Raw genomic sequence first — 24,855 nt, 5'->3', positions numbered from 1 at the left:
TTAATTTATAAACGATGTCTTTTTGGACTTAAAGGGACACCAAAGAGAAAAACAGTTAGAGCTGTATTAGTATATCACCTTACTACAATACCAAGAGAAAGCAACTCTTACCGTGAGAACAGGCTTGATGAGCCAAAAAGAAAATACGAAAGACGGATGGCGTCGCCGCTTTGAATTGCCCGCGCGAACTAGCCTTGACATCATGAATTTTAACGGCGTCTACTCAGGCCTGCTTAGACTTTTTTTATCGGTAAATGTGACTACGTTTTGTTCTATAGGAGCCAAAGACAGAACTTAGTAAGTTTTGAGACAGCTTACGGAGTCACAATGATGTTTCGGCGCTGAGGTGTTGGTGCCGAATTAAAAATTAAATAGAACAAACGGTGATTTTGATTTTCTCGTCTAATTATTATCCAAAATGAGCGAAAATATATAGTTCTCAAAAATATTTAATTTTTCTAAGCTGAACCGCTCGGTGTTCCACGTTATAAGGCCGCTTCAACAGGCAAAGAGATGTGAGCGCGGCGGCGCGCTGGTTTCTGTGACAAAACGCGTCAAGTCGCCTATATAGGAGGAAATATTCTTATACTTTATTGTTTTATACAAGTAGTACAAATTTAGTTATACCTCACTTGCTAGCTTTACTTTTCGCAATATGTACAACCAATTTTTTTACTTTCAGTAATCACTACCTGCCTTTGGTACTTTGACCCTCCCATGTAAAATATTCTGTGAATGCAGAAACGATCTATCGGGAATGTGTTTTCATTATCTGACTTGGTGCACCTTCATGAGAACCTGCACCAACCTTTCCTCGACGTGCTTTATTCTTCGCTGTGTGCAAGGTTCTTTTTTGTTTTGTTTTGTTTTTGCTTTGCTTTTCATGTCATGACTGAACAGACAGTGACTGCGTTCTGAAAACGCCTGCTGTGATTGAACGTTCGCATGGCGCCAATAAAGCGCGCTCTGATTAAGCACATTGTTGTACAAAAGCGTGTATACATCTACAAATGTTCACAGGAGAGAATAAGAGGTGAAAGCTTCACATTTAAACCAAAAGAGTCACGAAAAAAGACATCCACTTTCTACTCGTATCGTTGCTGTCGTCTGACACTGATGCTTTGGTTTCCTTCACCCTCACGACACTAACCCCAGGGCAAAATCAGAGACGCGGGGTTGGCCACGGCACAGTATCGTGGACCAGGTTATGTGGCTCGAGTCGACCGACGGGGAAAATATCGCTCTGTGGGCGCTTAGACGGAGCCGTAGGTTTGATCGGGACATTCTCACAGATTACTTCGGTGGCGTGCTGCCACCACGCCACCGTTATATACCACAAAACGCGGTAGGGCCCGTTGTAGCGTGGCATACGAGCAACTCTTCGATATGCTGACCAGAGGAGCACCGGGAACAAGGATCCGTATGCGCCGAACATGTTGTTAAGATAAATCTGCGCGTAAGAGAGGACGCCGGCTAATAACGACGTTGGCCATACCATCAGCGAAGACAAACCAGCCGATGGAAACGGGCATTTACTCTCCACAGGAGAGTAATGGATGTCCCTGAGGCGGCAATCGTAATGGAAATTATGTGGCGCCTGAGATAATGCATGTAGCTTTTATATAGCTAAGTGGTGTTTTATTTCTCCGCTCTCTTTCCTTTGTCTGTTCCTTCCTTCTCGATCGTTTGTCTCTTTTCTTCGTACACTCATCAGTCGCTGCAGTTTAATACCGATGATTGAGGTAGCCGGGCCTTCGGAGGCCTATTTTCCCGGCACTTTATGATTTATTTAAACAACAACGCCCATGGTTCGAGCATGTGTTATCCGCTTCTCAATGTGAACCTTCTCCCCCTTTTGGAATTTCTCCTCCGTTCGCCCCTCGACCGTGGTCAGGCGCCAAGGAACTCGGACGGACGCGAAAGAGAGTTCCGCGGTGAAAGGGCAATGTACTTATATTATTATGCGCATAAAATCGGCGCAACATAGCCGGCTGTTGAAGATTAAGCGACACCATCGTTCGTTGGAGCTAACGCCTGCAATGCCTACTCTGCTCACTTGTCACGTGACGGAATCAGAGCAGCACTTCTGGGAGGTAAGCAGTGCGGCTTTTCAGACAATGTCACCGCGGGTCGACGCCCGAAACGCTCCGTACTTTTTTTTTTTTTCGCAAGTCGCTATGTTATGATGATGAATATCTCGGAATTTTTTTTCTCTCCACATTGAACAAACAGTGCAGGCCGACAGGACTATAGAGGAAGACGACAGCACAGATGCTCCCTCAGTGTTGCCTTCATTTAGTGCTGTCTGTCTGCGCTGTTTGTTAAACATGTCGGCTGACGAGATATTGTCGCTTTTTGGCGTCAATATTTCTTACTGGCGTCGGCGCGGTTTGTTCAACATGTCGACAAATTAGCCTAAATCAGCACTTTGGTTTCTTCCATGCGAACCACTCCTGGGAATCTTCCATTTATCATTATTATTTATTTAAAATGTTGCTTTCAGTCGCCTGCTGCGTTGGCGAGTCAACAGCCGGAATGCGAAAATGCCAAAACGACCTCTTATATTCTAACATGGTATCAGATTTCAAGATATAGCTTTGCGTAGAAAATTACTCCGGCTTTGATGCACCCATGCTGGCTGACTAATAAGCTGTTTGGTGTTCTTCTGCAATCCGCCTTGAGATAACTTGAAGGCGCCGCACTGAACATGACTTAAGGCCTCTTAGGAATTTTACCAGGGCAATTCAATCTCAGCATAGTTACTATAAAGGTTTCGAAGACTAAGAAAGGCATAATTGCTACTAGAAGACTATATGCTCGCTAAGTTTACCGACCTTAGGTTTGCAGCTTCAACTGATACCAGGCCCCGGTGAAAAACGCGAATTTCCCGTCAACGCCGTCGGCACCGCTTCTGTCGAGAGACCGTGGATTACACGCATGATCTCGTTAATATATTCAACGTAATGCGACCACAAACGTCATAAAGGACGCGAAAGTCAAGAAGGAGCAGTGTGCTGGTGGTGCAATACGCGATCAGGCGGCCACCGACTCATCGCGGCACAAGAGCGACGGGGCACGAGCTGCGAACCGGCCGATATAGTCGACGCGAATGACAAGAAAGAGCACAATCTTTACGTTATCGCGCACTCCGACCTAAAGTTGGAGAGAGAGAGAGAGAGAGAGAGAGAGAGAGAGAGAAGGAGAAGGAGATTCTTGAATATGGGAAGGAAAGGTTGGGGTAAAGTGCAGCGCAGTAACTGTCTCTCAGCAGAGGACACCTCAACCGCGCTGCACAGGGGGTAGGGAATGAAAGTAGGGGGAGAGAAAGTTGGAAACGGGTCCCTCAGGACGTTGCGCGCGTGGAGGAGGAGGAGGAGGAGGAGGAGGGGGTATGGCTGCAGCGCTTGAAAACGCGAAGCGCTTTTAAACGGTTTTTCATAGGACATAAGTGTTAATTTCGGCGCACAGAAGAAACCTCGTTGAGCTGTATATCAATCGCCGTCTTTCCCAAAAGGAAAGATAGCGCAATTATTCGAGTGCCATCAGACAGGAGGCAAAATAAATGGGTATTTTTCAACAAGCATTACTTCAGAAGACTATACCCGGAAGCGCAACATGTGGTTCTTCTCTTCACGGGTACACCCTGTGAACGCTTATTTTATTTTTGTTACAGCGCCAATAAATCTTTTGGGTGCGCTCTCCCACTCATATGCGTTCCTATATTATGGGTCCTGTTTGCCCGGTGAGCAGCAGCGGCCTCGACGCCTGATTTGTAGAGTTTCTTGCCAAGGGAAAGTCTGGGCTGTGCGCGCGTTCTTGGTTTGCACGCAATCAAAGATGCAATGACGTACAATTCACTTTGCGACGCAACTATAGCGCCGCCGCGGAGCACCATTGCGTAGCGTTCACACGACGCCATATTGGATTCGGGTGACTTCGTCAGTGTGCCCCTCAGAAGCGTCCGTGCGCAGGAGGTTTGTCATTAAACAGCCTAGCAGTCGAGATAGGCAAGAGACGTTTAAAGTATTGGTGGGGGGAAAAAAAGCTGGGATGAAATCGATAGGATCGCATCCGCTACAGGCATACGTATAACTATGCAAGGTAGATACACATGTTTTAAGGAAGAGAGAAAGTATTGCGGGAGCATACACAAAAATGCTAGACTGATAAATATATTTAGATTACGCAAAAGGATACAAGGTTGGGGGGGGGGCGAGTTAGAACGGTAACATATTCTTGGATTGTAGCGCCAAGTGACACAGACAGTTACTAGACGCAGACAGGACGAGTGCTCGTCCTGTCTGCTTCTAGACTCTGTCTGCGTCACTTCGCTCTTCAATCCAAGAGTATTTAGATTACTTGGCTAGCTCAAGCAGGTTACATTACTGACTGTCGCCGCCTCGTTTTGAAGGGGGAAGGGAATAAACCATCATCATGTCTATGTTGGTTTCTCTGGCGCCTGTTGAAATCATCCACAGGAGGAGAGATAAACGTTTATTGAAACCCAGGAATTTCGCTTGATCGGCGGTGTCGGTCCGGGACCAACGTGGATCTTGCAGCCGTTGTTGCCCGGTCTACCACCCGTAGAGCTGGCCCTCGAGAGATGGCCGGCTCTCTCCTCCAGTGCTCGTAACATGGATTAGCAAGTACGTCTAGGGTGTGATTATACGCTGACAGGCCCATGCCATGTGGTATAAAATGAGGTGGGCTCCCCACAGTCAGAACACGAGGAAATGTATAGAGGGGAGAAGATGGCGTTTAGGCGGCTTGAGTGTGGACAACTGTTGGTCTGAAGCTGTCTCATTATCGCCTCATTTTATTTTTGGTGAGGGAGCTGTGTCCCGACGGATACGTTTTATGAGCTATATTCTGTAGTGCTGGGTGAAAATAAGTAACCGTCTGTTGGTCAAACCTCTGGTGGTCGTCTCGCAATGCCCCGCCGGCTAATTCTCGAGCACTCGTGTGAGCTGCGAGGCTCCTGCGGAGACTTGAGTGAGCAGGTGCCCATACGATGGTGGTTTTGCGTATCGGTGGTCGTTGCATAAGGAGTTTCAGCGCAGCTGTGGTGGATATTTTTTCCGTGGACGAAGGAGATGGAGGCACGCCCCTTGTCTATCCGTGATGGTGATAGTTGCGTTTGTATCAGCGATGGCCAGCGAGATAGCCGTTTCCGCTGCTTGCAGGGAATAGTTGTTTGTCGGAGAGTGCGGCCCGCGAGTACTTCTTGGTTGTTGGTGTCCACGGCCCTAATGGCGTTCGCACGAACATAGCCCGCCGCGCCCGTATAGACCGCTTGACCGGCTGCTCCGCACTTTCTTTCTGGTGCTCGATGTTGGGATTTCCATCTGCCCTCGTGGTGCGGGGGATGCATGCTGCGGGGCAGGGGTGCCACAAGTACGTTGTCTCGTATGTCGAATCTATGGGCTCCATCTGTGGCCTAGATTGGCATCGAGTGCCACAAGCGCGAAAGAATGTTTCGGCCAGTCGAGGTATAGTCGCCAGGCGATGATGCTGGGCTGTGAGATGGACCTCTGTAAGTTGGTCTGCAGTGCTGTGCAGCCCCGACGCGAGTAGTTTCTCTGTCGAAGTGTTCATTGGCGAGCAGCCCGAGTGCTTGCTTCGAGGATTTTCGGACGAGCCGGTCCAGTTTTTGGCGTTCTCTCGGTCTCAGGGTTGCACAGAGGGCGACACACGCAGTGCGTGAGAGAACGAAAGCCTCCACGACACGCACTGTGTCTTGATTTTTCATGCCCGAAATTTGGCGGTGATTCTGCACAACATGTGGGTAATCTGTGTGGTAGTGGAACGAAGTTTGCACAACATCTGTGTGTTTCTGCAGTCCTCTTGGAAAGTGGTACCGCGTATTTTAATTCAGGGGGAGGGTCTGATGGCGGCTCAGTCTAGTTCAACTACACTGATGGGTCCGGGCGCTTTCGTAGCCCTCATGCCTTCACCGATCAGCAGGAGCCCCTATATTTTTTTTCTTTTTCTGGGGGGGGGGGGCGCATCGAAGTCCACATTTCGTGGCGTAGCTGCTCACAATGTCTGTGGCCTATTGTAGCTTGTCCTGCACCTCGCCCATGCACCTCCTCACCGACCACAGAGTAATGTCATCGGCGTAGAGGCCGTGGTAGAGGTGTGGAATTTGCTGTGTTTAGAAAAACTTTATTTCAACAAGAGACGATACGAACACTGAGTCACAATCACGGCACAATTCCACCAAGACGATAACATGTACAAGAAACGAAGCATTGTATACACGGCGCGTTCTCAAAGTAGCGTCCGAGTCCTCACTCAATAACATATAACCACATAGACCCACGGTAAAGCAGTTACACATAAACTAATTGTCACATGTATAAAATGATGTTCTATATATACAGTGTACACAATGGTTATGTACGATGATGATGTGACAGAGACACTTTACATAATTTTGAAGTGATGCTATGAGGTGTGTATATAAAAAAATGATCATGTATACGAGAGCACGCACACACAGAAGTCACAGGCACCTACATTCTATGCGCATTCAATGAACACTTCTGATGACCTGTCTACAAGAAACAGGCTGGTCGAAAATTAAGCCGTACACGTCCATCAGCCACCGACTGGAAACGGCACGACCACTGTCGAAGGAACTCCTCTTCCCCAAGGAAGTACAACTCCTCTGAAAGAAACGAGAGTAGCTAAGAGTAGAGCTATCTTCATTCTTGAGATACAATGTGATGTTATCGGCGAAGGCTATCACCTTCACCACACCGCTACCAGGCAGTGGGAGGCTGCACACGTAAGGATCTCTCAGTACCGAGCGCAGGAATAGCTCAAGGGTGAGCACAAATAGTACTGGGGATAGAGGGCACCCTTGACGAACACCACGAGTAACAAAATGGTGCACTTTGCCGACTATTAAGAAATAATGTACTTTGGATATATTAATAGGCGCTCATAAAAAGTTCAATAAAATTTGACGAAAAGCCGAACGAGGTCAGTACATTAAATATTTAGCTACTTTCAAGGCGATCGCGTGCCTTTTCTTTATCTATAGTGAAACTGAGAGACCACATGCTGACTTGGTCAGCGTGTATGTCATTATGTCACGCGTAACGAACGAGAGACTGTATCTCTCTGCCAGGGACTGAGCATGCCTGATGGTGTCTTATCAAGGATGGCATCAGGTTTTCCAAGCGTCGGGTGAGAACAGCTGTGAAGGTTTTCTAGTCAACGTTGAGAAGCATCCTTGACCTCTGGACGAACTGATGATGGATCGTGTTTAGGTACGTATAAGCACAATACGACCGTCGCGAAAACTAGACGGCAATTAAAAGTTCTCAAAGCAGCGGCTAATAACAGACACGAAAGTGGCACCAATCCCAGAATGTTAGATAAGTAACCCGTCCGACCCTGGCGCCGAGCCACGCTTCACAGAAAATAATACTGCTTTCACTTCGTCAGCTGACTGTCGTGCACAAGGACTTTCAGCGACTTCAGGTGGAACCTGAGGCAGCTCACTAAGCATTTCGACGTTACCAGGATCCATGCGCATATTCGTACGCGCCATGTTTTCAAAATGCGATGCAAAGAGCAAATAAAATAATCACGCGCGGGAGGCGACATAACAGGAAGTGATCTTGGGGCTACATAACCGAATGCGTATGGCTGTGTAGAAAGAGAGTTTCTTGCAAAGTGCAGAACTTCAACGTGTGCACACGAATTACGTCTGCGTCGCCAAGCAGCAGTTGGCAAAGACAGCACTACGATGAGACGTTGGAAACGCATCCGTAGCTCACACTGCCGTGACCGCATCAGCGGAGTCAGTTGGTTGACCCGAAGCGCAATACGGAGCTTCGTGGCGGTATCCGCCAGTTCTTCTGACGTGCGTCGTCTGAGTGCACGACCTTCAACCGAACAATGCAGACGCCACTGCACCTTGAGCGCGTCCCATGACTCTGGGTCAGATCTAGAAAGAGAATCGCGCAAGACTCTTGGCAAACAAGAGCGCGAGTGCGCGTCATGTAGAACGCGGACGTCGAGGCGGCAAGGTTTTGCCGATGAAGAAGCAGGGAAGCAAACTTCAAGCATAACTGGTCTGTGATCGGAAATATACACAGGGGATGAAGGTAAAGTTATCACATCGGAATGGGAGACATACTGAGCTAAATTGCTTGGCACATAGGCACGGTCTAAGACAAATGAAGAACCATGAAAAAGTTGATGTGTGTCCAGCTACGAAAAGTGCTGGACGAGGCGACGCAACTCCCATGAGCTCCAATCAGGGCGACCCCAGCCCGGGCCTCGCACATCTGCTCGCGTGTCTAAAACGCAATTAAAATCCCCAACAAGACCCACGTGACGACCGTTCAGGAAATGCACGTCCAGGTCACGAAAAAAAAAATAATTGGATTTAGTGGCTTGCGCGGGCCCGCAGATGCACGAAATACGCAACCTAAATGAAGATAGCACAGAATCAAATGCCAATATCCGGCCTGTCTCGCCATAAAAAAACATGATGATCTCGCGTTAAAACTCTATTAAATATAATAATACCAACTCCACTGGAGCGTGATGTCGCGAAAGAAAAAAAAAACAGTCTAGGTTGAATGTGCGTTTGAAAGCAAGAACATGTCCAATAGTGAAAAAAAAAATTGTTTCTTGCAAACACAGAAAGCAACAATTTTTAGTGCGGGCTATGCTGATAATTTCGGCTTGTTTTAAAGGACTTCGGAACCCCAGTGGCGTTTAATGAAATAATATTCAGGGTGTCAGCCATATTTAATTAAAAGGTTCCTCGAACTGACCTGGTCGTGTTGTTCAGGTCGGCGCCCCTGGAACAAGTCCAGGGGACATGCAGTACACACGTCCCTTCTTCGATCCTCTCGAAGAAGGCCGATGTTTCTTTGGCCGTTATAACTCGGTGCGGCGATACAGGGCGCCGTCTGAGCCCGATGCTGACGCGTGGGCACGCTTTACGTTTCGTGGCACGGCCACCTATACGTGGTGTCCATCCAGGCTTGGTGAGAGTCCAACGCTACTATCAACTCCGATGCTGAAGCCATTTTCAGATGAAAATGCTGCTGGTAGCGGTTGGGCTGCGGGATAGATGTCATCGCCGCCGACAACTTCGGCAGCCAGGGGCTCATTCAGATGCAACAGCGACGTGGCTGTTGCATCTGAGTGAGCCCCCGGCTGCCCCGGATGCAACAGCGACGTGGCTGTTGCAGAAGAACCCATAAATCGGAGGTGCCGTTGTAAGCGACACAACTCAGCCGGATGAAGCCACCGCAGATTTAGTTGGTGTAGCGAGCGCAGAAATTGCAGGGCCAGGTGTTTTAGCCGTGTCCGAAACTTCGGTGCAATCTGATGTTAGTAGCTGAAGTGGAGGCGCCACCGGCCACAGCACGCGTGTCCCTCGCTGCGTGGGAGGCCAGCGAACATGGCGTGCTGCGATCGGCCCCGTCATCAAGAGCACAGTCCTCCCTCTCGGCCGACGAGGCCGGCGAACATGGCGCGTTGTGTTTGCTCGAGCTGCATGCTTCTTCTTTGTCGTTTGTCGACGCTGGTTGATGCGGCGTCGAGGCAATCTTTTCGGTTACGGCGTCACGCGCAGTCTTTACCTCAGCTTGCGCCGGTGGTGAGGGGGAAAGGCACCAGCAGTAGCGTCCGAGTATGAACGCCGCACAGGCCACACAACTGTAGGGTGACCATCCCCGCAACGTCGACAAGGACGGTCACATCCGTCGCTTTCGTGGCCACGGATACCCCAAAGGCCACAGAACGCTGCGGTGCACTGTGCACGCGGTAGTGGTCGCTGGAGCCGCATCAACGACACACGCGTTGCAAGCCACGGTAGTCAAACGTCACACGATGACCAGAGACTAGCAGATAATTGGGGACAGGGGTTGTGGTGCTCATTTCCATCCGAACGATGCGGGTGCCCGTGAGCACGCCAGATCGTCCGCTCGTAAGACCAGCGTTGACAGACAGAACCTTGCCGTATGGTGATAGTGCCTGGACGAGGACTTCGTTCGGAACGAAGGACGGCAAGTAGAGGCAGGTTACGTTGGTGAACTGCGAGCCGACGGGAACGACAGGACCGCGCTCGCCACCGATGACAAAGCAGCCAGCATCGACGATTAGAGCCATGGAAGCCATGCTCTTGACGGTGACTTGGAAGTTGAAGCCTCCCATGTGCTGAACGCAGTGGACCTCAGAGAGCCCAACTATTGAGGCCGCCGCGTGGACGACGGTCTCGGGACCATTCCCCGCCGGGGCGAGAACAACGAAGACCTGGGCCTTCGAAGGAGTCCGCAGAACTGTAGGTGTCATGGCGCGAGAGGTGGACGCCCCTGGCGTAAAACACGCAGGGACGTCAGTAGAAAATATTCTTCCCGCGGAACCGAGGAGCTCGAGTTGCAGAAAAAACGAGATCCGGGAAACCAGTCACAACATTCAATATTTCAAACCTGTAAATAACATGTAATAATTGCTGTAAATTTGTAACCAGCCCAGCGCTTCTTTTCTGGTCGCTTGCTATGTGAAAGAACCATGGCAGTAGTTATAGCAAGCTCGTAACTTCTGTATAAATTTTTCTTCGAGATTTCTGAGATTCCCACACTTCAATCAGTTGCGGATAAAACATCGCGCTTGTGCCGCAAGCCTTTTAACTTAGTGTTTCGAGTAATTTCATAACGGCAATCAACGCACTAAACAAACCGATCAAAAATTATTGCGGCCAGGAACATTAGGAACGCTTCCATGTTTCTCTTTAGCCTACATGACCACCGTTACGGGGAACACACTGTCAATTGCAGCCAGTGCTGTGCAAGGTCTGCTCTCTTCTAATATGATGCAACCAGAGTGGTCGTTTTGGGAAGCTTATAATTTTTAAGTTTGAAATGCTTTTAGCTGGGGAACGCGGCAAGCGTCTCAGGGAGGAATGTGGTGTTCGTGTCGCACTCTGCGTCATCCACCCAAATCATCCTAGAAATCGTCTCATCCGCAAGAATACGCTACTCGTCGGAACCGGCAATTCACCTGCTTTCTTCCGATACAACTACTTTAATCCAACGCCGCGTCGAGTAAAAAATTGGCTGCGGTTTAGCTCGGCTATCCCTGGATATGCAAAGCTAAAGCTTGCCTTAGCCTGCTTAAGTCTTGGTTTGACTTTGTTGTTGACTTCGACTTGGCAGGTGCAGCGGTGGGGTAGAGGTAGAGCATCCGCCTCGCGTGCTAGAGGACCGTGGTTCGAATCCCGGTGCTACGCAATTTTCCATCGGATTAAAAAGAATCCGCGTGTTGATAAAATTGCGTAAACAGGCCTGGAGTGCGGCCTGATCTCGGTGACCAGAACCGGTAACGCGCTCCCACACTAGAGCAGGATGGCCCACCCTGGTGCAGTACTTGGCCACAACCTCCTATATGAGTACAACAATCAAACCCCGGCCCTCACTCCCTTGTTGCTGCGAAGCAAATGACCACGGCGGCGGTCAGACCTGTGACGCTGCAGAGGGTGCTAAGAATCCCTGGGTCCGAACAGGCCGCCAGTGCAATCTGAACCTGGCAACATTTAGCGCAAGAACATTATCTAGTCAGGCGAGTCTAGCGGTGCTATTAGAGGGCAGCAAATGGTATATAATAGGGCTCAGAGTAGTTAGTAGGACAAAACAAGCATATACAGTGCTAAAAAGCGGGCCCGTCCTGTGCTACTTGGGCTTAGCGGAGCGACGAGAACTAGAAGTCAGATTCCTGATTAATAAGGATATAGCTGGTAATATACAGGCATTCTACAGCATTAACGAGAGGGTGGCAGGTCTTGTTGTGAAACTTAATAAGACGTACAAATTGAACGTCGTACCGGCAATATCATTTCTAATATGGATGAGATAGTTCAAGTGGCTGAGGAGTTCTATAGAGATATATACAGTACCAGTGGCACCCACAACGATAATGGAAGAGAGGCTAGTCTAGAGGAATTTGAAATCCCACAAGTAACGCCGGAAGAAGTAAAGAAAGCCTTGGGAGCTATGCAAAGGAGGAAGAGGCAGCTGGGGAGGATCAGGTAACAGCAGATTTGTTGAAGGATGGTGGGAAGATTGTTCTACAAAAACTGGCCACCCTGTATAGGCAATGCCTCATGACTTCGAGCGTACCGGAATCTTGGAAGAGCGCCAACATAATCCTAATCCATAAGAAAGGGGAGGCCAATAACTTGAAAAATTATAGACCGATCAGCTTACTGTCTCTTGCCTACAAAGTGTTAACTAAGGTAATTGCAAATAGAATCAGGAACACCTTAGACTTCGGTCAGCCATAGGACCAGGCAGGATTCCGTAAAGGCTACTCAACAATAGACCATATTCACCCTATTAAACAGGTGATAGAGAAATGTGCGGAATATAACCAACCCTTATGTATAGCTTTCATTGATTACGAGAAACCATTTTATTCAGTCGAAACCTCAGCAGTCATGGAGGCATTACGGAATCAGGGTGTAGACGAGCCGTATATAAAAATACTGGAAGATATTTATAGCGGCTCCACAGCCACCGTAGTCCTCCATAAAGAAGGCAACAAAATCCCAATAAAGAAAGGTGTCAGGCTGGAAGATACGATCTCTCCAATGCTATTCACAGCGTGTTTACAGGAGGTATTCAGAGACCTGGAAGGATTGGGGATAAGAGTTAATGGAGAATACCTTAGTAACTTGCGATTCGCTGATGGTATTGCCTTGCTTAGTAACTCATGGGACCAATTGCAATGCATGCTCACTGACCTGGAGAGGCAAAGCAGAAGGATGGGTCTAAAAATTAATTTGCAGAAAACTAAAGTAATGTCTAACAGTGTCGGAAGAGAGCAGCAGTTTACGATAGGTAGCGAGGCACTGGAAGTGGTAAGGAAATACACCTACTTAGGGCAGGTAGTTACCGCGGATCCGGATTATGAGACTGAAATAATCAGAAGAATAAGAATAGGATTGGGTGCGTTTGGCACGCATTCTCAGATCATGAACAACAGGTTGTCCTTATCACTCAAGAGAAAAGTGTATAGCAGCTGTGTCTTACCAGTACTCACGTACGGGGCAGAAACCTGGAGGCATACGAAAAGGGTTCTCCTTAAATTGAGGACGACGCAACCAGATATGGAAAGAGGAATGATGGGTGTAACGTTAAGGGATAAGAAAAGAGCAGATTGGGTGAGGGAACAAACGCGAGTTAATGACATCTTAGTTGAAATCAAGAAAAAGAAATGGGCATGGGCAGGAAATGTAATGAGGAGAGAATATAACCGATGGTCATTAAGGGTTACGGAATGGATTCCAAGGGAAGGGAAGTGTAGCAGGGGGCGGCAGAAAGTTAGGTGGGCGGATGAGATTAAGTTTGCAGGGACAACATGGCCACAATTAGTGGATGACCGGGGTAGTTGGAGAAGTATGGGAGAGGCCTTTGCCCTGCAGTGGGCATAACCAGGCTGATGATGATGATGATGATGATGATGACGACGACTACGACGACGACTTGGTTAACCTTCTATTTAGCTGTAATTATTATACTTACGTATACAATCATCATTAAGCCCGTTATGACGGATGTGCCTAGGTCGGTGGCTAGACATGACTATGATTAGGCTTGGGTAGACACGCATCGAGGGCTTCGTTCGGAACGAAGGACGGCAAATAGAGGCAGGTTACGTTGGTGAACTGCGAGCCGACGGGAACGACAGGACCACGCTCGCCACCACTGACAAGGCAGCCAGCATCGACGATTAGAGCCATGGAAGCCATGCTCTTGACGGTGACTTGGAAGTTGAAGCCTCCCATGTGCTGAACGCAGTGGACCTCAGAGAGCCCAACTATTGAGGCCGCCGCGTGGACGACGGTCTCGGGACCATTCCCCGCAGGGACGACAACAACGAAGACCTGTGCCTTCGAAGGAGTCCGCAGCACTGTAGGTGTCATGGCGCGAGAGGTGGACGCCCCTGGCGTAAAACACGCAGCGACGTCAGTAGAAAATATTCTTCCCGCGGAACCGAGGTGCTCGAGTTGCAGAAAAAACGAGATCCGGGAAACCAGTCGCAACTTTCAATATTTCAAAACTGTCAAGAATATGTAAGAATTGCTGTAAATTCGTAACCAGCCCAGCGCTTTTTCTGGTCGCTTGCTATGTGACAGAACCATGGCAGTAGTTATAGCAAGCTCGTAACTTCTGTATAAATTATTCTTCGAAATTTCTGAGATTCCCACACTTCAATCAGTTGCGGATAAAATATCTCCCTTGTGGCGCAAGCCTTTTAACTTCGTGTTTTGAATAATTTCATGAAGGCAATCGACGTACTAAACAAACCGATCAAAAATTATTGCGGCCAGGAACATTAGGAACGCTTCCATGTTTCTCTTTAGCCTACATGACCACAGTTACGGAGAACACACTGTCAATTGCAGCCAGTGCTGTGCAAGGTCTGCTCTCTTCTAATATGATGCAACGAGAGTGCTCGTTTTGGGAAGCTTATAATTTTTAAGCTTGAAATGCTTTTAGCTGGGGAGCGCGGCAAGCGTCTCAGGGAGGAATGTGGTGGTCGTTGTGCACTCTGCGTCACCCACTCAAATCATCCCAGAAATCGTCTCATCCGCAAGAATACGCTACTCGTCGGAACCGGCAATTCACCTGCTTCCTTCCGATATAACTAGTTTAATCCAAAGCCGCCTCGGGTAAAAAATTGGCTGCGGTTTAGCTCGGCTAACCCTGGATATGCAAAGCTAAAGCTTGGCTTAGCCTGCTTAAGTCTTGGTTTGACTTGGTTGTTGACTTCGACTTGGCAGATGCAGTGGTGGGGTAGAGGTAGAGCATCCGCCTCGCGTGCAAGAGGACCGTGGTTCAAAACCCGGTGCTGCGCAATTTTCCACCGGATTAAAAAAATCCGCGTGTTGATACAATTGCATAAACAGGCCTGGAGTGCGGCCTGATCTCGGTGACCAGAACTGGTAACGCGCTCCCACACTAGAGCAGGATTGGCCATCCTGGTGCAGTACTTGGCCACAACCTCCTATATGAATACAACAATCAAACCCCGGCCCTCAGTCCCTTGCTGCTGCGAAGCAACTGACCACGGCGGCGGTCAGACCTGTGACGCAGCAGAGGGTGCTAAGAATCCCTGGGTCCGAACAGGCCGCCATTGCAATCTGAACCTCGCAACATTTAACGCAAGAACGTTATCTAGTCAGGTGCGTCTAGCGGTGCTATTGGAGGAATTAGAGGGCAGCAAATGGGATATAATAGGGCTCAGAGAAGTAAGTAGGACAAAAGAAGCATATACAGTGCTAAAAAGCGGGCACGTCCTGTGCTACCGGGGCTTAGCGGAGAGGCGAGAAATAGAAGTCGGATTCCTGATTAATAAAGATATAGCTGGAAATATACAGGAATTCTGCAGCATTAACGAGAGGGTGGCAGGTCTTGTTGTGAACTTAATAAGACGTACAAATTGAACGTCGTACCGGCAATATCATTACTAATATGGATGAGATAGTTCAAGTGGCTGAGGAGTTCTATAGAGATATATACAGTACCAGTGGCACCCACGACGATAATGGAAGAGAGACTAGTCTAGAGGAATTTGAAATCCCACAAGTAACGCCGGAAGAAGTAAAGAAAGCCTTGGGAGCTATGCAAAGGAGGAAGAGGCAGCTGGGGAGGATCAGGTAACAGCAGATTTGTTGAAGGATGGTGGGCAGATTGTTCTACAAAAACTGGCCACCCTGTATAGGCAATTCCTCATGACTTCGAGCGTACCGGAATCTTGGAAGAACGCTAACATAATCCTAATCCATAAGAAAGGGGACGCCAATGACTTGAAAAATTATAGACCGATCAGCTTACTGTTTGTCTATGGTGTTGGGCTGCTGAGCATGAGGTCGCGGGATTGAATCCCGGCCACGGCGGCCGCATTTCGATGGGGGCGAAATGCGAAAACACCCGTGTGCTTAGATTTAGGTGCACGTTAAAGAACCCCAGGTGGTCAAAATTTCCGGAGTCCTCCACTACGGCGTGCCTCATAATCAGAAAGTGGTTTTGGCACATAAAACCCCAAATATTATTATTATTATATTACTGTTTGTTGCCTACAAAGTGTTTACTAAGGTAATTGCAAATAGAATCAGGAACACCTTAGACATCGGTCAACCAAAGGACCAGGCAGGATTCCGTAAAGGCTACTCAACAATATGGGCCATACTCACACTGTTAATCAGGTGACAGAGAAATGTGCGAAATATAACCAGCCCTTATATATAGCTTTCATTGATTACGAGAAACCGTTTGATTCAGTCGAAACCTCAGCAGACATGGAGGCATTACGGAATCAGGGTGTAGACGAGCCGTATATAAAAATACTGGAAGATATTTATAGCGGCTCCACAGCCACCGTAGTCCTCCATAAAGAAGGCAACAAAATCCCAATAAAGAAAGGTGTCAGGCAGGGAGATACGATCTCTCCAATGCTATTCACAGCGTGTTCACAGGAGGTATTCAGAGACCTGGATTGGGAAGAATTGGGGATAAGAGTTAATGGATAATACCTTAGTAACTTGCGATTCGCTGATGATATTGCCTTGCTTAGTAACTCGTGGGACCAATTGCAATGCATACTCACTGACCTGGAGAGGCAAAGCAGAAGGGTGGGTCTAAAAATTATTCTGCAGAAAACTAAAGCAATGTTTAACAGTCTCAGAAGAGAACAGGAATTTACAATAGGCAGCGAGGCACTGGAAGTGGTAAGGGAATACATCTACTTAGGGCAGGTAGTGACCGCGGATCCGGATCATGAGACGGAAATAATTAGAAGAATAAGAATGGGCTGGGTGGGGTGCGTTTGGTAGGCATTCTCAGATCATGAACAACAGGTTGTCCTTATCACTCAAGAGAAAAGTGTATAACAGCTGTGTCTTACCAGTACTCACGTACGGGGCAGAAACCTGGAGGCTTACGAAAAGGGTTCTCCTTAAATTGAGGACGACGCAACGAGCTATGGAAAGAATAATGATGGATGTAACGTCAAGGGATAAGAAAAGAGCAGATTGGGTGAGGGAACAAACGCGAGTTAATGATATCTTAGTTGAAATCAAGAAAAAGAAATGGGCATGGGCAGGACACGTAATGATGAGGGTAGATGACCGATGCTCATTAAGAGTTACGGAATGGATTCCAAGGAAGGGAAGCGTAGCAGAGGGCGGCAGAAAGTTAGGTGAGCGGATGAGATTAAGAAGTCTGCAGGGACATCATGGCCACAATTAGTACATGACCGGAGTAGTTGGAGAAGTATGGGAGAGGCCTTTGCCCTGCAGTGGGCGTAACCAGGCTGATTTTTTGTAACTTGCTTGGCAATTAACTAGCGTATGTAATGCGGTCTTGACTGGTTGCCCGGATGATCTCGTTTTGTTCTCGCAACTTGCCCGGATGTTCTTGTTTAAGTGCCCGGATAACCGCTCTGGCTGTTGGCTCCAGGTCACTTGAAGGTCGCCGACAACGGGAGCTAAACACATTTCATGCTTAATGAACGGCACAAGTGCGGGTACATGTTTTCGGTCATAAACAGCGGAGAGAATGAAATAGGCGAATAATATTCAACCATGACACTGCCTTTGGCGTCGTACTTCTCTCTGCCATGCACCTCTACTCAGAATTCCTTCTTCCAGAAACACCAAACACCGCCTTCGTCCTTGTGACATCACTGCGTCGACGTTTCACAGTATGCATTCGCGAGAAAGTGCTGCAGTTTGCATCTCCGCATACCTTGTGAACTTAGTGTATAATGCGTACGTATAAACACTGCGTGAAATTAAACTTGTCGCCTGCGCGGTGCATAAGCCCAAGCATTATGCAAGATTACACCTTGCACAGCATGCCAAAAAAGAAGAAAGACAATTGTATGCCTCGCATTTAGGTTTATATAGCATTTACCTAGCCGCTTCCCTAAAACCTTGCTTTACAGATTCCAGCAAGCGTGGTGGTTCTGCATACTTGTTTTTAACAGTGGTTAGGGGCCTTGGACGGTATAATCTACGGATTCCTCTCGCTCCATTCTATTCCTCTGTTATCATCCACCGTTCAGGACCGCCCGATTCCGGTGATAACGTGGGCGGAGCGCCGCACCGGACCACTGACGAATTGCGAGTAGGAATATATAGCAATGGAATATAATCGTTGCACTGTATACCCACCTTGTTCTGCTAATGAAACCAGCTCGTCAGAAATTTGCCTTGCCTTATACTCCTCTGTTTAGAAAATTTTTATGCATGCGGATAGCTTTCTCTGGCCGATGAAGGAGGATGAGGAGGAAAACATTTACTGAAAAAAAGAAAGGACAAGAAGGTGTCTTTCTGCTTGTGCGGGGACGCGCCCTCATTCCGGGGCTCCTGCGGCTCTTGCTATCTATTGGTCCCGCTGCACCAATTGCTGCTGGTCACAAGAGTCCGACGGCATCGCACTGCTCGGGTGGGGGGTAGGGTGTTTGCGGGGCTGCCTTCACGTTGGGGCAAGCTCATGTGGTCTGATAAACAGCTTTCAGAGCACGTCTTGGGGTCGTATTACATAGACGGGCGGACGGACGGAGACGGGCGGATGGATTGGATTTAATGGGATGAGACTGGATTGGATTCCAGGGGATTGGATTGGATGGATGCTTTTAAACGCGCTGGTGGGTTGAGCCACCAAGCTCTTGCTCTTGTTTGCCTAATGTGATATTTGCAAAATAAACACAGCAGCATGCATAGGCGTCGTCTCGTGGATATCGCTGCGTGAAGGCAACTTTCGTCTTTGGAAGCGGCGCCTTTTTGGACCGCCAGCACTCGTCGCACTGCATGCCCTCTGTGCATCGAAGACAAACACAGCAGGCAGTGACAGGGCACTCGAGGTGATAAGGTGCGCCTTCGGTTTGCGTACTGCCGACTGCTCAAGCTCGCGTGGCCTACGGCAGTATCTTTGGCGAAAGCCGGTTGTACGGCAACCACTTCATTTTTACAGTAGCAGCGACCGCTTCCCAATGCCATGGCGACGGGAGCTCAGCGCAAGTTGTCACTGCTCCTGTGCTACAAATGCGTTCACCGAGTGCTCTACAATGAGAGTGGTGTCTTAGCATGTTTTTTTTTATTATTATTCAATAGACACTTTAAAGACGCCCTCACCAGATTTGGGCACCAGGCGTCGACATGATGTTGACGACGATGTCTGCGGAACCGGAGTCGAATTCACAAGGCTTTGAATTCGTAAGTGCCACTAGCCGCTGGATGGTCGACTTCGCTACTGTTATGTCTGGCATCGTGATTGACTGGCTTTTGCTCTTAAGAACAATCCTTAGTCTGAGAGCTTTTTCTGAATACAAAACCCAGGACCGACACAATCTCACGTTTATCTTTGAATTATGTTTGTTTCCGCGCTTCGTTAATTGATCCGAACGATGCTTCGCCTGCATTATCACAGGGATCGGCGGATGGTGAACAGTGAGTGATAAGGAAGTAATAGAATTTAACGAAAAATAAATTCTTCCTTACATTATCATTGTCATCAGCCTATATTTTATGCAGGACAAACACTTCTCCCAACAATCTCCAATTAGCCCTGTGTACCGCTAGCTGATTCCAAATCGTGCCTGCAAAGTTGGTAATTTCATCCCTTCCATCTAATTTTCTGCTGTCCTCGACCGCGTTTCCCTTCCTCTGGCACCCATTCTGTAACTCTAACGAACTACCGATTATATGACCTGCGCATCACGTGGCCTGCCCATGTCCCTTTTATTTTTTCCTCCCGTGACATCAAGTACTATATATCGGCTACTACCGCTTCCTCCCTGATTCATACCGCTCTCTTTCTGTCTCGTAACGATACGCCTAACATTATACCGGCCTGCTAAACCTATGTAAATGCCCTGGAGAGATCTGAGAACTCAAACGAGAGCCTTTATTCTCAGAGCATCCTGTCACCTCACCAGTAATTAAAGGCGATGTCGCAGGTCACACCAACAACGCCACTTCGCGGTCTCACCTGCAACGTAAGAGATGTGGAAGTGGTGCAGCGCACAGAAAGCTGGCAGCAACGGGAACAACCGGGAATTCCGGTGAAACGCAGAGAATTCGCAGAAAGTTTGCTGTGCATAAAGTTAGGAAGAGGACGGAAATTTCCTTTCTCTTTTTTCGTTTTCCTAAGCGACACTGGCTTGTTGAGCGGCTCGTGATGTGGCTGAGTGACGTTGCACTTGAGAACGCCCAGACAGAGCCGTTTGCCTGCACATACATCACCAAGCTAAACCCGCTTGTCTATTCCAGTAGCGCAACGGGTTCGTTTGTAGCTAACTTGATTACACTCTTCGCGCAAAAGAACAAGCAGCACAGAAAGGCTTGGACGCCCCCACACCATTGCCTAACTTCCAATAAATTTTCATCGTGACGTACAAACGTTTATATTAAATACAAAAGAAAAAAAAAGGATTTGAGTGGTCAGCGCTAGTCATGCAGTAAGCCAGAAACACGTGTCTCCCATTTCCGAGGAAATGTCAGCGGCTATCATTATAACGCGAAACAACTATCAGGCTGTAGCTACCGCCACGACCACCACAGCATTGTTCACGGTCTGTGGGGCTTCGCACCGAGGGACAAATACACCACGTCACCGCAGAAACATTTGTTTGTCTCTTTGTCTTTTCTGGGTTTCTTTGGTTTCTCTTTTCTCTTTTTCTCTTTTTGCTCGGGAAGCAGAAAGAGAGGAAGAAAAGCGGTGCTATAACAAAAGCAAAGTCGACCTGTCAAAGTCTCAAAATATACAGCGGAAAGCCTCCCGAAGCTATATCGAAAACTTAGGTGCCCGGCACCTCGCTATAGTTAAGAGCACCGGGTTCGCTGGAAACGCGTCAGCAGAGAGGGGGGGTATAGGGGTGGGGAACCACTTTTCGAAGTCAATGTCACAAGCCCACGAGCAGGGCAGCGTGTACGGCACACTCGTCACGCTCTGACACGAGTCGTAAAAGTGTGCGTCCCTGTTTTTAGCGAGGAATTTGTCAGCACTCCAGTTTGGTGCAAGATGTTTGGGACCTCTGGACTCGACGACGCTTTTGTTAGCTCTCGGCTAGCTTGCTTCCAGTCTCTTTCGGTCTCTCTCTCTTTTTTTTTAATACCTGTGTACGCAGTTTCACCCTTCCATTCCAGGTGTGCGTGCTCATGGTTCAGGTCTGTACACACTGTACCGCATTGCCCCACACTGTATTGTATTTCACTGCACTGCTTTATTTTGGTAGTGCAGTGTAGCATAACGGCCAGGCCTAATTGTTGCACTAAGGCAGAAAATATTAAGGAAAAAAGGCGTTGTCACGCTCTTTGTCGTATGTGTTATGGCAATCTTACTTACGCATTGTGTAAAACACACCTAAGTCTATCCTAAGAGACAGGAAGACAGCGGTGGTGAATTAGAGAGCAAACTGTAGTAGCCGATATTCTAGTTGACATTAGAGTACAAAAAAAAAAAATTGGCTGCAGTTTAACTCAGCTAACCCTGGATATGCAAAGCGAAAGCTTGGTTTAGTCTGGTTAAGTCTTGATTTCACTTGGTTAACCCTTGATTTAGCTGTAATTATTCTACTTAGGTATACAATCATCATTCAGCCAGACCTGACGGCTGTCCCCAGGTCGGTGGCTAGACATGACTGTCATTAGGCTTGGGTAGACACGCATTGTTCAACGGTGCGACGCCTGCTGTGCCACAGAGAAAGTGCAAGTGCTAGACGTGCAAAGAGGCGCCGCGAAGCTGCGCAGCATCGAAGCACAAACGGACATGGCGCGAACGCGGTCGCTACATTGATCTCGACGGTGCGACGCCTGTTGCATTTCGGACCATCGTCAGGCGATATCCGCAGGTTGGTCAGACGCCGCTTGGCGACTACGGCTCAAAGCCTGCCGATGTCCGACGCCGAAGCGACGCCGACGCCGAAGCGATGTCCAACGCCGACGCGGGATGCCGACGCCTAATTTTCTGCGACACGGACTCCTTCACGCTATCGTGTTAAAACGAGAACAAGGTGAAAGCAGGAGCTAACCTTTCGACGAGTGGGCTTGTCTTTTTCAAAGCCTTGAACGTGTTGCACGCGTTGTATTGTATGCAAGCGTTTTTTACACGGGACACGCAAGTTTTGTACACAGACGCAAACGCACGCATAGAAACCAACACAACACACGCGCGCGCGCGCAGGCTCGCATACAGACGCGCCTGCAGGCACGCCGGTACACAAACGCACAACGTATTCAAGCAGCCGCGGGCGGGCGAGCGATCGCGCGCACGGGCGCACAAACAGTATTTCTCTGGGTACTGATGGTTTGGCTAAGCCCGACACAGTATAGCGGTTCCGCGCGAGCCGCGGACATCTCCTTCCCGTCCTTTCCTTCACCGCTGATCGCGAGCCAAACTTCTATAGTATACGTGTGTGCGCCAGTCTTCGCCCCCCCCCCTTCCCCCACGTTCTCTCGGAACGACTCCACGAAGATGCCCTGCATGGGCCCGCGGAGGGAGGTTTCCTGCCTGAGAAAAGCCAGAACAGAGCCATAAATTAAAAGGGGGAGGGGAGAGCATTCTCTACCCCCCCCCAACCGCACCCCCCTCATCTTCCCCCCTACGCACCGTCGTGCTGCCGGTCGTATAACCGTCGTTTCCCTGCGGTGAGGCACGGCTGGTTCGAGCCGCGTTCCGGCTTCGCGGTTCCCCCCGTGCGGGCTTGAGACCGCGCTGCGCACCGCGGGTTTCCTCCCGCCGTCGTGTGTTATGTACATCGCAGAGTCAGCGGATCATGAACTCTGCACACAGTGTAAATGCGCCGCCGCATGCGCATCGGCCAAGGATATTATTGACCGTGCCCTCCTTGCCAGAGAGACAAACCACGCGAGGCGCGGTGGTGCTCCGGGGGTTACCGTGAACAGTATGTAGTATACAGAGAGAAATTTGGCTGGTTGGTGTTCCTTCGGGTGGGAACGCGCTTAGCACTATACTGACAACCACGGAAGTCAGACATTAATGTGAACGTCTGCTCCTCCTGTACAAATGAGTTGACAGTATTTATCAGACCTTACTTATTTCGATGAAAGCTTATACAACTTTAGAATTGTGTCTACATAAGGTAGACTATGTAGAGATTGCATAAGCATTATACGACGCCTGGTTGTGGCATGTTTCGAAGCTTAAAAATCCGTCGTCCTTTCGGTGCTTTCTTTTTTAAATATACCGAAAGAGTTGTATTCGCCTGTAAGGGTGCCCGCGATTTGTTTTCACATAATAATAATAACTGTAAATAAAATATTGTACGCTAGAAAGAAACATGACAAGTTCGGCAAATCTATGCGGTCGAGTTATCCAGGGGGGGGGGGGGGGGTAAATGAATGATTTCACATAATCCATAGACGTGCACTGGAACATACACAAATAAGAAGCGAGGACAATTTGCACTAAACCCTATGATGAGCGCCGACATATCCGCGTATATACCGAGTTCAGAATACGTACACGAGGCCCCGATTCTGTCGAAGAAGCACAGGCATATAGGTGAACAAAAAAAAAATTAAGCAGAGTCAGCTGCAGTTGACATGTGCGTAATGCGGAACACAACGTAAATGTCACCGTGATTGCGTAGAAGTTGCTGCGATACCCAGAGACCCAAGTTGGCGTCAAATAGATTCATTGCAGAAGGGCACATAACCAAGCTAGTGGCCCTAGTGGCACATGACAAATGACATTAAGTTTAACTAAGATTAACTAAGATGATTAGTTAACCACATAGCCAATGGCACACAGCCAGAGGCACATAGCCAGTGACACATATTCAAGTTTGAGTCAAAGCTGTTGATTGAAGTGAGGCACATACCCAACTTGACCTCAATTAAGAGTGTCCCATTCCTAGTAATGGCCTGTAAGCACGGGAAGTTCACTGAGAACGGTCCACGTTTTGGATGTTTTCTGCGAAAATACATAATACATAAATAAATAAATAAATAAATAAATAAATAAATAAATAAATAAATAAATAAATAAATAAATAAATTTAACTCCAGAGTAACACGCGTTGCAGAAAACTTCCGGAATACGTGAAACAGCGATTCACTGAAATGAATATCGTACGCAAAGCAGCATAATAGTTACGTATTGTCTGTATCGTCGTTTCACGTAAGTTGACTAATTTTATCCGGATTAGTGTTCCACGGAGATCCAACAGGTCGTGGCATTCCACATAGGAGGCTCTTCTTTCCAATGATAAACAAGCCGCTGCAATAGATGCGCTTGCTCGCAAGCCTAGCGTTCTGGCAGGCATCACGGAGTAAAAACTATCACAACAAAAATGCTTTTCAGTAGCTTATTTCACAAAGCACGAAGGACAACACGCTTGTGTTAAACTAATTACGACTAGAGATAGGCTGTAGCGTTAGCACTTCATAAGCTACACTAGAGAGCTGCCCGTTTCCTTTAATCAAGGTTGGTATATTTCCGCGAGCTCGCAAGGCGCGCGGCACTAACGTTTTTCGAGAACTATATTTGGTGTGGTATACCAACAGATCAAGAGAAAAGGGCAACTGTAATCACTACGCTGGCGCGCGATCGATGAGCAAGGCGACGTGCTGCGAATGGCTATGCGTGTCACAAAGGTACAGTACGGTACAAATGTACAGTACAGCAAACTCTGTCACATGTCATCTGTCATCTGTCACAATTTGCTTGGCTGATGAGACGCGTGCGTTCGCAGCGACAGTGTCGCCGAGATGCTGACAAAATCGCAGGCGATCGGAAGCCTTGGACACAGCGAAAGTCACGGGGAGGTAGCCCGGCGAGGCGCCTAAAATCGATC

The 24,855-nt window shown here is 48.3% G+C and overlaps 1 protein-coding gene across 1 annotated transcript in view; it reads left to right on the top strand.

Moving 5' to 3' along the window:
- Positions 1 to 24,855, top strand: part of org-1 (T-box transcription factor 1) — a 116,508-nt gene that overhangs the window by 12,895 nt on the left and 78,758 nt on the right. The window lies entirely within an intron of this gene.

This window comes from Dermacentor variabilis, chromosome 3 (assembly GCF_050947875.1).
Source record: "Dermacentor variabilis isolate Ectoservices chromosome 3, ASM5094787v1, whole genome shotgun sequence".
Lineage (NCBI taxonomy): Eukaryota > Metazoa > Arthropoda > Arachnida > Ixodida > Ixodidae > Dermacentor > Dermacentor variabilis.
Note: the sequence above shows the minus strand (reverse complement) of the source record. Positions and strands in the feature narration are given on the sequence as shown.